The sequence below is a fragment of the Erithacus rubecula genome (assembly GCF_903797595.1).
Source record: "Erithacus rubecula genome assembly, chromosome: 20".
NCBI lineage: Eukaryota > Metazoa > Chordata > Aves > Passeriformes > Muscicapidae > Erithacus > Erithacus rubecula.
Genome location: NC_136672.1, coordinates 3,208,999 through 3,221,587, shown reverse-complemented (window position 1 = coordinate 3,221,587; position 12,589 = coordinate 3,208,999). Strand labels below are relative to the sequence as shown.

At 40.9% G+C, this 12,589-nt stretch overlaps 2 long non-coding RNA genes across 5 annotated transcripts; both read left to right on the top strand.

Annotated features, from left to right (window-relative positions):
- Nucleotides 1-76: 76 nt before the first annotated feature.
- LOC306810678 lies at nt 77-4,781 on the top strand. 4 transcript variants are annotated; one of them, XR_013776511.1, is made up of 7 exons: nt 77-279; nt 1,409-1,609; nt 1,698-1,823; nt 2,102-2,225; nt 3,023-3,221; nt 3,643-3,710; nt 3,881-4,781. It is a non-coding gene; the product is annotated as an uncharacterized lncRNA (long non-coding RNA). The 4 variants fall into 4 exon arrangements; XR_013776513.1 differs by adding an exon at nt 2,658-2,763 and having other exon boundaries at nt 3,643-4,781; XR_013776512.1 differs by having other exon boundaries at nt 3,643-4,781.
- An 884-nt stretch (nt 4,782-5,665) lies between these two features.
- On the top strand, nt 5,666-12,589 carry LOC306810680. Its single transcript, XR_013776517.1, has 3 exons — nt 5,666-7,574; nt 7,875-7,933; nt 11,101-12,589. It is a non-coding gene; the product is annotated as an uncharacterized lncRNA (long non-coding RNA).

Below are 12,589 nucleotides of genomic sequence, written 5' to 3'. Positions count from 1 at the left end.
CGCCCTCACGTGATCCCCGCCCCGCCCTCACGTGATCCCCGCGCCATCAGCGCGCGCCGCCGGTCACGTGTCCTTTGTTTACCTCGGGCCGCTCCGGTGGCGGCGGCGCCGCTTCGAGACCGATTGACAGACCGACACCGACTGACAGACCGAACCCGCCGGGGGCAGCGGGACATCGGCGTGGGGAAAAAGGGCATATCCTGCAGGGCGGTGTGAGGTGCGCTTGTTCTACCTCAGGAGCGGCACGAGGGGCTGGTGTCCCCTCAGGACTGGCATGAGGTGGGAGTGTGCGCGCCTGTGTCTGTGTCTATCCCAGTTGCGGCGTGAGATGGGAATGGCCTGTCCTTTCCCTTCAGGAGCGGCGTGAGATGGGAATGGCACCGCTTCAGAAGCGGCGAGAGAGGCTGCTATCCCCTCAGGAGTGGCATGAGACGGGAATGTGTGTCTGTCCCAGGAGCGGCGTGAGGCGGGCATGTCCTCTCTCCTCCCCTGCCCTGCCTCCCCTCAGGAGCGATGTGAGGGGGGAATGGCCCCTCCTTACCCTGAGGCGGCCATGTCCCCTCAGGTGCTGTGTGAGGCGGGAATGTCCCCTCCCCTCAGGTGCGCTGTGAGGTGGCAATGTCCTCTCCCCTCAGGGGCGCTGTGAGGTGGCCATGTCCCTTCCCCTCAGGTGCGCTGTGAGGTGGCAATGTCCTCTCCCCTCAGGAGCGCTGTGAGGTGGCAATGTCCCCTCCCCTCAGGAGCGCTGTGAGGTGGCCATGTCCCCTCTCCTCAGGTGCTGTGTGAGGTGGCCATGTCCCCTCCCCTCAGGTGCTGTGTGAGGTGGCCATGTCCCCTCCCCTCAGGAGTGCTGTGAGGTGGCAATGTCCCCTCCCCTCAGGTGCTGTCTGAGGTGGCCATGTCCCCTCTCCTCAGGAGCGGATTGATGTGGCCATGTCCCCTCCCCTCAGGAGCGCTGTGAGGTGGCCATGTCTCCTCTCCTCAGGTGCTGTGTGAGGTGGCCATGTCCTCTCCCCTCAGGAGCGGATTGATGTGGCCATGTTCCCTCCCCTCAGGTGCTGTGTGAGGTGGCCATGTTCCCTCCCCTCAGGAGCGGATTGATGTGGCCATGTTCCCTCCCCTCAGGAGCGGATTGATGTGGCCATGTCCCCTCCCCTCAGGAGCGCTGTCCCGCCGCCCTTCACCGTGTTCCGACTGGAAGCGGCCCCGTTCTCAGCCGCTGCTGCCGCGGAGAGACACCGAGTGGGGAAGAGCCCAGCGGGTGGGTGCGGGTCGGGAGCCGTCGGTGCGGGGCTGCAGCGGAGGAGCCAAAGGTGTTCGGCCATCAGTCCTCGCTGTGCTGGCTCGGGGCGCTGAGGTACCGCCTGTTCTGAGCTGCCTCTCAATAAAACCCCTCCTTTAATTCCAGGCTCACCATGGCCCTGCCAGCAAAGAGGTGTGGAAGGCCCCAGTGTTGTCTTTTCTGGAAAAGAAAAAGAGAAAGTAAAGTTGATAGAAGAAGGGGGAAAACAAGGATTTATGTGGGAAACCAAATTGCCCGGTGGCTGACACTTAAGGAGAAGTTGGATTTGTGAAACGACACAGGAGTTGCAGGGTTTTTATTGGACATGTGAGTAGATTGTCATGATACTCCTCTGTTTGCTGATACCAAGTAAATAATTCTGAGTGTTGATACCAGTTGTGTCTTTTCTTTCTAGGTATGACAGCTATGACCTGTTGTCAAAAGCTCCACTCTGTCCCCTCTCTGAGGGTGTGAGAAGGATCCCTGGGAAGGAAGAAGGAGCATTGTCAGCCAGCACTCCTTTAATGGCAGCAGATGGAATGTAAGTGTTGTCCTGTTCTTACTTGGGAAGGGTGGATAAAATATTTTTCTTGGTACCACTTGAAAGACTGTAGCTGATGTTTAAAAATAATGAGATAAAAGTTACATATAAAAAGGAAGTTATACAGCTAATTTTAGTTAAATTGAAGATTTGAAACCTTTCATAGAAGACTTTCTGTCTTTGTTTTCTTGTTTGTATGGCTGAGCACATGACACTACTGCAGATAAACTTTTTTGCAGAAGAAGTGTTTTAGTTAACAGCTTGGGTTGTATTTGCAGGTGTGGCAGTGATGACCAGCTGCCTGAAGAATCTGCTTGTTCTGGATTTAGAGATGTGGGAATTGTAACTCAAAGAGGAGTGAGAGATGCCAGGGGACTGCACATTGACAAGGACAGGTGACATGTTAGTGATACTGTGGCTTTTTGCATGTTTCTCATCTGAAAGTATTTTGAATTGATTTTATTTCCACATTGATTTTGTGCATTACAAGCTCTTTCATGCTCTGCTTCATTATCTAAAAGCATCTTGGTACATAATTGATGGTTCAGCCCTTCTGAGGGAAGAATCTGAAGGAGCTATTGGAAAATTTGTAAAATACCTGAGAGCACAAGCAGCAAACCCAGTAGTCAGTGGGCAGTCTGCCTTGGTTGTGTGCAGGGTTCATGAGTGAACAGGGAAATAGCCAGTGCTATACATGTGTCCCCTTCAGCAGTCAGGCTCTTACAGTACTGCACTGTCCAGGCAAGTGCTTTAATCTTTCTCAAAAGAAAGATGTTTCATTGTTGACCAAATGATGTTGCACAACAAGTGATGTGTTAAACTATCTAAAAATAGCTCTGTGCTCAGTGAGGCCACCCCACCATCAACTGCTAGTGTCTGATACTGCAGTGTCTTGAGTAACTGGGGCATTCTCAGTTCAGATCAGAGGAGCCTCCAATAGGTGTACTTGTCCATTACTTTTTCTTTAGGTTTTGATTCCCCACAGGAGTCTTACTGAATAATTCATCCTTTAAAAAACTGTATCTTTTAATGTATACAGGGAGACACAGAGACTATAGGACCTTGCTCTGGCATTGCATGATGTATCCAAACCCCTCACCATTATGGTGAGGTGTGTCAAGTACCATGTTTGACTGATTCTCGTCATCCACTGTGATTTTCCTTGTGACCTTCCTAATTGTTCTTACTTTTGATTTTAGCAGGTGAACAAGTTGGGGCTTGGAAAGCAATTCCATGGCAGAGAAGAATCCTTGGAAACTAGGTCAGAAGCAAATAAATACCAATGCTGATGAAGCTGGAAAACTCAAGTACATTCTTCAAAATAGCATTTTTCTCTGGCACTAAAATTTCATTTTGGAGTGCAGCAGTAACTGAATTCCTGGGACTGATTTGATACAGGTGAGACAGAGGGTTTATGTTTAACTGATTGCTTACTTCAGCCTTCTGAGATGCGAGAAATACTGTGAAAAATTGTTTGGTATGAAAACTACTTTGTTGCCCTAAAAGGTAAGGTAGTGAGGCTCTGGAACAGTCTCATGATATCAGTGTGACACTTCTGAATCCCACCAAGTACCTCAAATGCAGATCAGATGATCAGGCATGTATACAGTGGGAATTGTACAAGACTAAGGAGAAACAGCTGGCTGAGGATAAGGGGAGTCAAAAATAAGAGTTTATTGAGACAGGTGTCCTAGGGCATGCTATTTTATTCCAGGGAATATTTACCTACCAGGAGTAGTTATGTAACTTCACTATGAGGAAAGTGGTTTGTGATTCAGTGTCTGAACACCTCATCAATGGGTTTGTCTTCTGTTCACAGGACAGCAGTGAGTAGAGTGCTGAAGTCACTGAGATTCTTACTGACTGGGATGTCCATACAGGGGTCAGGTCAGTTGCCCAAACTCCTGTTGGTAGCTGAATTTGCATCTTAAAAAGTAAGCTCAAACTCAGTTGCTAACTCAGTGGTTTTTAGAAATCTGAGCAAATAGAAAATAGTGAGTTTTCTTTAGAAAGGAGCAGTGCTTATATTAATGTATATTTCTTTCTTGTTTTGAGAGGTGTGGTACTGCACTTCCTATTGAAGGGAGGTGATGTAGGCAGGTATTTCCTGCTTTGCAGGCACTTGGCTGTTATGTTTTCCTGTTGTTTTGGGCTTTACCAAGTATGTCTTTTCATTCTGTGCTTGTAAGGGTCAGGAAAACAGCAAGGTCTTATTGTAAGTGTTTTATTAGCACATTCAGAATTAATATAATTATAAGCCTGCTGTTGTATTCTAGGCTTTTTACTCTGAGTCTGGTTTTGAGTTGGCCAATCACTAGTCATTAAGGAACTGCACACATCAAAGACAGTGGAGGAAGAGCAGTTGAATTCAGCTTCATTGGTGGCTTAGTGTATGGTTTCTGGCTTGGTTTTGGAGCCTGATGACATTGGCTTTCAGCAGTTGTAGAGAATTAAGTAGATGGAAATAGAGTGAGGGAGTCAAGTGACTTGGAGGTTCTTGCCAGGTGAAATGGAATGGCTTTTTGAGTTGTGGCTATTGTGAGGAGTTGGCAGGTTGATATAACAGGAAGGAAATAATGTACAGAAATTCTGATTTCAAGGGGCATTAGCAGGGCAAAGGCAAATGGAAGGGTTACAAGCCCACATCCAGTAAGGTTTCTGAAGACAATCAGTCCTTCCCTAATGCTGCTGCAGTTATTAGCATCTAGCTTTAACATTTAGAATATAACCAAATTAATTTAAATTTCATTTTCTGGTTTACATGTAACAATTACAAAGCTATCAAAGCAGGTAATAAACAATTATTTTTAAAATACATGTTATTTACTCTAACACTGAAAAGTGATGAGTCAAAGTAGTTGAAGGGGTTTTTTTTCAGGAAGCTTTGGGGAATTTGAGATTCTTTCACTGTTGTAGTAGTTGAATGATAGGAATTAAAAAATTAATTTACCTGTGTTAATAAGATTAATAAACAGATTATCATGATAGAGCTGTTCCAAGGGGTTGGAACAAGGTCATCTTGAAGGTCCCTTCCAGCCCAAACCATTCTGTGATTCTATGAACTGACTTTCTTGGGGTTTGATTATGGACTGTATCTTTTTTTTTTTCTCTCAATTCAGTAAAAATGGAACAGAATACAAATACAGAACAGATACTCAGAGGTGTCACAGCAGTGCAGTGAGGAAGGTGAAGCGTGCAGTAGGATGAGTTGGTGTCAGTCAGTAACAAATGTTGAGTTGGGAAGTCCCAACTAAAAAAAAAGAAAAAAAAATTGCCTGTTAAATATAACCTGCTTGGAAGGACAGCTTCCTGTGCTGTCCAAACAAATCAATTTCAGTGCTTTGGTTGGACTAGTTGCAATTTTAATTGGCCTAACAGATTCTGTATGTACTGTTTTTCTTTAGTGTTCATAGTTTGTTTTTAATTAAAGAAAAAAAAAACAAACAGAAACAACCACCCCCACCCTTGACAAACCACAGCCTGTGGTTGTTTCACTAATGTGACTTCAAAGGGACTGTAACACAGCTTTTCCTTAAAGACAATTGAGTGGTTGTTTCAGACAAATAATTTATTGTAATGCTGAATGTTGGTCTGTATTTCACTATAGTGAAACCTCTGTTTATATATCATAAAACATAACATGTTGGTCTCTTCATGTGTATGGCACATAGAAAAGCACAAATGCACTTATTGTGGTGTTTCCTCTTATTACAAGATTGGATTAAGGGAATGCACTTCCCTAGACATAGTGAAACAATACAAACTTATTTCATGTTTAGGTATTTGAATGCCATATTGTAACTGTTATTATTGTGTTGCTTTTCAGGTGAGCTGCAAGAAGAAAATCAAGCTCTTGCATAACAAAACTGGGGCAGTTTTTAGTCTATTTTGATTTTACTATGAGGTTATTGTGCACTGTAAAGAAGTACTGTAAGTTGTGTGAAATTCCATGTTGTGTTGAACAGCACATTAAACTTAATTATCTAAAGTTTTACTGTGTTATGTTTATGGTAATAAAGTGTATGGGGTGGATTATTTCCCTGGGAGAGTCTGTACAGAGTTCTCTGAGGGTCAGCACAAAAGGACAAGCCAAAATGCTCATGTTATTGCTAAACTTAGAATTTAATAACTTTTTGTAGGTTTGCTTAATGAGTTCCTTACATTTTATTTAAAACTCAAAAGGGTTAAGACAGAAACAATATTCTAGTGTCAGTTGCAGCATCAAGTGTGCTTCCACCTGAATATGTTTCTTGGAATGCTTTTCTTTAGGGAACAAACTTAACATATCCCATTTATTGGAGGCATTTGTGCAGTTGATTGATGCCCTGAAAAACGATGGGTAAAAATGCTGGACTGTAGATTGCATTGTGTTGGTGTCTTTGAAAAAATGAGTATTTGAGATCAGCTACTCTGGAGCTTATCTAAAATCTTTGTGATTAAAGCATTTGATATCTTGCTTTGGCTTTTGATAGTACAAAAGCTGATACATGAGCTGATATGTGATGCATCTTAATTATTTTTTCCTGTAGCAGATGAAATAAGTGGAATCCTTTCAGTAACTGAAGTTCTACAGAACGGTGTTGGCGGTTCAGGATGTGTTTTGTAGTTACCAAGTGTGAGTAATCCTGGAAAGGTTTTGAACCAAGGAGCTGAGGTTGGTGCACTGTTCTGGTTATTCAGTTGTCAGAAGCACAGAAACTTCAGTTCTCTGCTTTCAACTCTTTTTTTCCTTAACCACACACTTGCATAAGCTTTCAGGTCTTGATCTTACAGCAGTCAAGCCAGCTGGGCTTTCCCACCAACTTACACTAGAACAGCCTCTCTGTGGGGAAAAATTCCCCTAATTAGATCATTATGCTCTGTATTCATTTTTAAAATGAGCTGTTTCACTGGCTGTAAGAAACTGCGGTTGTTCTTAAGTATTATCTTGATGAAGTGTCTGAATTCAATGTTGCATTATGAACAATAATTTTTTCTCTAAATGTTGCACAGATAGATCTTCAAAAAAATGTTGAGAAGGCAGTTTTTTGAGATTTTCTTAAAATGAAAATGCCACTTCCTCTGTATTTGTATTCTGTCTTTGCTCTGCACCTTTCACATTTTTCTTTGACTACCAAACATTGACTCATGTAAATAACTCAGTTTGGCTCACAGAAGTGTGACTGGTGATACTTATTCTCAGTGAAGTGTCTTCCAGTGCTCTCAGATTTTTGATTGTTGTTGTCATTACAATGAGAAGAGAACTCAGCCTTCCATTGCATTTCCCTCCAAAAGTCTTCAAGATCAGAAGAATCCACAACTGCACCACATTCTCAGCCACATCAACTTCATTCTTGTGCCTTTTTAAATGCACACTGCAAGTATTTTTATTATTTAATGACTTACTGCCAGTGCCTGATACGTTGAGTTGCACTCACTATGTAAATTACTGGGAGAATTATTATTCTTGTTCACAGTACTGGAATATAGTACCATTCATCCCAAATCTCCCATTACACTGGCACTTCATGCTGAAGAAAAATCAAGAGAAAGTAACTTCCAGACATTTCCTTTTGTAATGTTACAGTGTGACATATTTGGGTTGCTACATGACCATATGCTTTTGAATATCTGACTTCTGTAGAGCAGAATATTATCTTTGTTATTTTCCAGGGAAGTTAGCAGAATGGTGAATGGAAATGATTCTGAAACAAGATGTTTTCTTCTGATGGATATAATGAGCACTGGCTCTGCTTTAGTCAAAATGGCCAAGTAAGGCTTTCTGCTTCTGTGGGTCTGTGGGGGACTGAGCACTATGTTCAGATGTCAAAACTAAACCCATAAGAATTACTTACTCTCTGTTCCCATGGCACATTTATATTCCCATTTAAAAGTGTACATTTAGGAAAATTCTTTTAAGCAGAACCATAAGTTGTGCTGTTGGCTGTACTGAATACTTAAGGCATAAACCTGTAATGTTAGATGAGAAAATTTTCTGTACAGATTTATAGTGGAAGACAAATACTAGCTATAAAAAACACTGACTTTTGGTTTTGTTTTGTGTTTATAAAGTGGATTTACTTTGCCAGTTGGTTTCCTTAGAACTGTGGACCTATCAAATCATTTGAAATGTGAGTATTTACATACATAAACCAGGAAGCTTCATCCAAATAAGGGTTGTTCTGTGTTGAACTTAAATTTCAAACTATTAGTTAAAGAATTGAAGTTACAATGGACTAGTTTTCATAGTACTAACTTAATCTTCCATTACTTTGCCTTCACAATAAGTTTTTCTAAACTTATTGTGAAAATTTTCTAAAGTTATTATTATTTAGAAATTTTCTAAAATCACAACTACAATTGTGCTTTTAGCTCACATAATGTAGTATCACCTGAGAACTTTGTGTGTCTTGCTGGGGAAAGGTAGTCTGGCTATATTGTGATTTACTTTTGTAGTAAAAAACACCTACAAAACAGGAGGGAAAATTGTTTAAAATAGCTTGTGCAGATTTCTTGGTGAAATAAGGAGTTTTGCAGATCATCAGAGCCCACTGGAGAGAGATGAGACACTGGAACTGGTACTTAAAGAAACAGTGTTTCAATGCCCTGTGTTCTTGCATTTCAAATTGCTGTTTAATTCTCTGGCTCTTTTCTTGCTCTAAATGCTTACAAGTCTGTAAAGCTTGATCAATCACGAGGAATGCTACATTGAGGCACATTATTTAAGAATATATCAGGGATGCAGGAACCTAGTTTTATTCTGAATTCTTCAGGCTTAGTAGCTCAACAAGGGTTTTATCTTGTGCTGAAATTGAAATAAATTTGAAACACGACTTTTATAAGCCATGGTCATTTTTCTGGTTTAATGGTATGAAATACTATCATCAGTGCTTGTTGCTACTTTTGCAAGAAGCTTTCATGCCCTGTCTCTGCTAGTGAGGAGTCTTTTGGGCTTCTAAATCAATATTCCCAAACAAGTTTCAGCTGTGTGTTGTGTTAAGCGTGTTCTTATGAGTCACTGCTGGAAATACTGATCAGTGGATAGCAGGAAGGGGAATGCATCAAGGGAGGAGTTCCAGAGGTAGATGTGTAAATGAATTCAGTTTGAGATGTGTAAATGAAATGTGGGTCAAAGAGGAATTGTGAACCTGAGCCCTGTTTGTGGTTTGAGTGTCCTGTGCCAGGACAAGCCTGCTTCCTCTCTTTTCCCCTGTCTCAGCAGAAGGGATTAATTTCATTTATAATTCCAGAGAGATTCCTTACCACTACAGCACTCAGAACCCTGCCAGTGAGGATTGTGGTTTCACAATGCTGAGGATTCAACAGATAAATGGAACATTTCTAAGGTCAAGTAGAGCTGATAAGTGAGAGAAGTTACATCTTCACTACACCACTTAGAGCAATAGAGCAGTACTTCTTTCTGTAATTCCTGTGCATAAATGTAGAGCTAATGTGTATTTAAGGTGCCAAAATCAGTCTGCTCTACTCAGTGCTGTGTGTAATCATGCCCTGTATGCAGTGTTCAGTGGAGCTCTATCCAGAGATTGTCCTATAAATAAATAAATATATAAATAAAATATAAATCTGTAAATAAAGAGGGTAAATGTTTATGTGTGTGTGTACACACACAGCCCCACTCTCCAGTTTACTCTATGGAATCTTAAACTAATATGGATTGAAAGGGACCTCTGAAGGTCATCTCATGCACCCTGCTCCAAGCAGGGCTGACTTCAGGTTTGGATCAGGTTACTCAGAGCCTTGGCCCTCTGAGAACCAGGCTATTTTATAGAGTTGTTGTTATAGAAATGTTTCATAAAACATAGGATCCAGAGTGGTTTCATCTTGCATTGCTGTTTTCTATTTTTCTTTTTTACTCTTATTGTAGTAGTCAAAGTCCTGATCTATGCTTCTAAGATATTTGACCTGACAGTTTGGGAACCCTTAAAATACATTAATGGGGGCTAGACAATTTCTAATTTGAATAGCTTTGTCTGTGCTAGGTAACAGTGTGTGCCTTGGAGATGTTTTAAGATGTATCACAAAGATTTTTCTTTCTCTGCCTTTAAGAGAGGATATGGTGTGAGGTGAGATGACCACAGGCACTGTGTTAAGTAATCTTTTTGTGTGGTTACTGTTGTGTGTTGGTAAACATCTCCTATCTATAGCAGCAAAAATACTTTGGTAAGTGTGTATGGGGCAAGCAGAGACAGTGAAAAATCAGGGTCACTTGTATGGACATTTAACTTAGTTACATTGGTTCTCTGGCTTCTGTCAGGTTAAGTGACAAACTACATGTGCTTTCCTAAAAAAATGTTTGGGTTAGATATTTTAAGTCTAACTAAAGAAGTAATTGTTTTTCAAGATAGGATATTCTTTTCTGAAGTTAGTGTGTATTCCTGTTCTACATCTCCACATCCTTGGTGTGTCTGTTAAATCTCATCCTTGCTTTTCCTGGTTCTCTACACAAGTTTTTTTCCCTTCCTATACACTCCTCGTTGATTGGTCAACCTTGGTGCAGACATCAGAAAACATTTCAGTAGAGGAATTTCATCAGTATTTGTAAGCTTTGTTTAAATAATCATTTCAAAGCAATTTTTGACATGACCTATTTTGCAAATGAGCACAGTACACTAAGACAAGAGGTGCTATCTTCAGTGCAAAAAACCAAAATCCTATTGTAGTAGAGTATTTTTAATTTAAAAATTCCATCATGGGATAAACTTGACCTGGCTTTGAGCATGGTATAATAGTGTTAAGCTTGTGATTCAGCTGTTGATCTGGGATGACTTAGTGAATCTCTACAGAGCAGCTCTGATAATTCTTGTGCTGGTTTGGATCCCAAATTAGATAGAAGTACTTCTGGATAGTAAGAGTGCAGCATATTTAATATATCCCAGTGACTTGTCTTTTCCAGAAGAAAAGTACAGGTTGCAGTAGATAATTCTTATAGGTGAAAATTATTATTGTCTGTAGCATGCTGATTTGGTGTGTTGTGTGGGCTTGCAGAAATGACCTGGGGTAAGATTTGAGCAAAAATACCTCACCAGGTTGTGTTTTGGTTGTGAACTTTGTTATAAATTAAGACAGGTGCAGGTGTGTTTTGTGAACGTGTAGAAAAAAAATCACTGTTCCTGTAATTCATATAGCTGTTCTCTCACTATATCTCAAATAGTTCTAAATCAGCATTTTCTTAAAGTCTGATGATAGGATTAAGATTTGCATAACTTTATTTCAAGATTGATGAATTATAAATAAATAAAATAAATGCAGGAATAAGGTACTTTTCCGTCCTTTTTAGGCTAGCTTCCAAAAGCCATAGCCAGAAGAGGATCTGTGATGGAAGTCTAGCAGGGCTGTAGTGAGTGTGCACATGTTGCTGTCAGACCCATTCCAAGGCTGAGCAGGGCTGCCAGGCTGTGCAGGGCTCTGAGCAGTGGCTCTGGGGTGGAACAGGGCCTGGGCTCATGTTGCAGCTCCCACAGCTGCTGCTCTCTCCCCTTTTCCAGTCTCCTCACAGCCTCTGAGACACGTTGTGAGTCCATGTGAGAACCTGGAGACAGGAACTCACCCAAACACACCCTCAGAAGGGTGTTATCTTTGATTGGGTTTTTTATTCCTGTCATTTCTTTCATGTGGTTTGTTCTCAGTCACACCAGGGAGGTGCTGTGAGGCTGGCAACCAGTGGCAAGCCCAGGAAATGACTCTGCCACTGCAGGTTTGGGATTGACTGTGGGCTAAACATTGACCTGTGACATGAAAAACCTTTTCACCTTGGAGTCATGCATAAAAGCACTGAGGAAAAGGCTGATCCAGCTATTCAGATTATTATGTCAAGTTATTCTGGGATCTTAGGCAAATAATACTATTTTTGGTGACAAATTTAAAGCCTAGTGAGCATTAGAAATAGGATATTAAGGGTTTAGTTTAGAATTATGAGCTTCCATAATGCTGATTTTAGGAACTTTTTTTCTTCATTTGCCTATTCTGCCTCATGCCTTCCTAATAAAAACAACTGTAAGCACATGTTAAGAGGGAAAAAAACCAGTTTATGAGGATACCTAGTAGGTGTTTTAAATTCACTTGTTTCAAATTTTGATTACTCTTTGACATCAGATCTTTGTGGTGTAAAATGGCAAAGGTGAATTTCAAACTGCAGAGCACTATTGATGTATTCAATGGTGAGGTGACACTGGGTGTTCTCAAAGAGGGTGAGTTTTGTGTTTAAAATTCTGTATTGGGAATTGGAAGAAAAAATATTTCTAGATACAAAATTATGTCTTTTTTGGATGTCCACTGATCCCCTATCCTTTCCTGCTTCCATCCATCCTAATCTTGGTTTATTCAGTTACAGCTGTGAGGGATATTTTTCTTCTCCTCTTGTGTACTAAAGCCCTGCCTCTGCAATTACTGCAACTCTTTTATTGAGGAAAAATAGCCTTTCAGTCTTTTCTTACAAAGGAAGAAAATTAATGGAGTGAGATTTTCAGCTGCATTTCCATGTCTGGTTTTGTGTAAAGACTAAACAGAATCACAGGTGTCTGATTTTCAGAAAAAGTTTATAAACTGAATGAAGAAATTCTGTAGAAGAATTTGAGGACTTATACTGGTGTCAGTTATAGGAAGCATGTTCTTACCTGTATTTGCTTTTTTATTTAATCAAAATGGAGCAGAAATCAAAGAATGAGAATGCATAAATGATGTGACATTACAGAAACACATTTTGTTCTACAAGGACTATTAGAATAAGAGACTTTAAAAGCTTCTGAAGTAGTGGACAACCAGTTGCT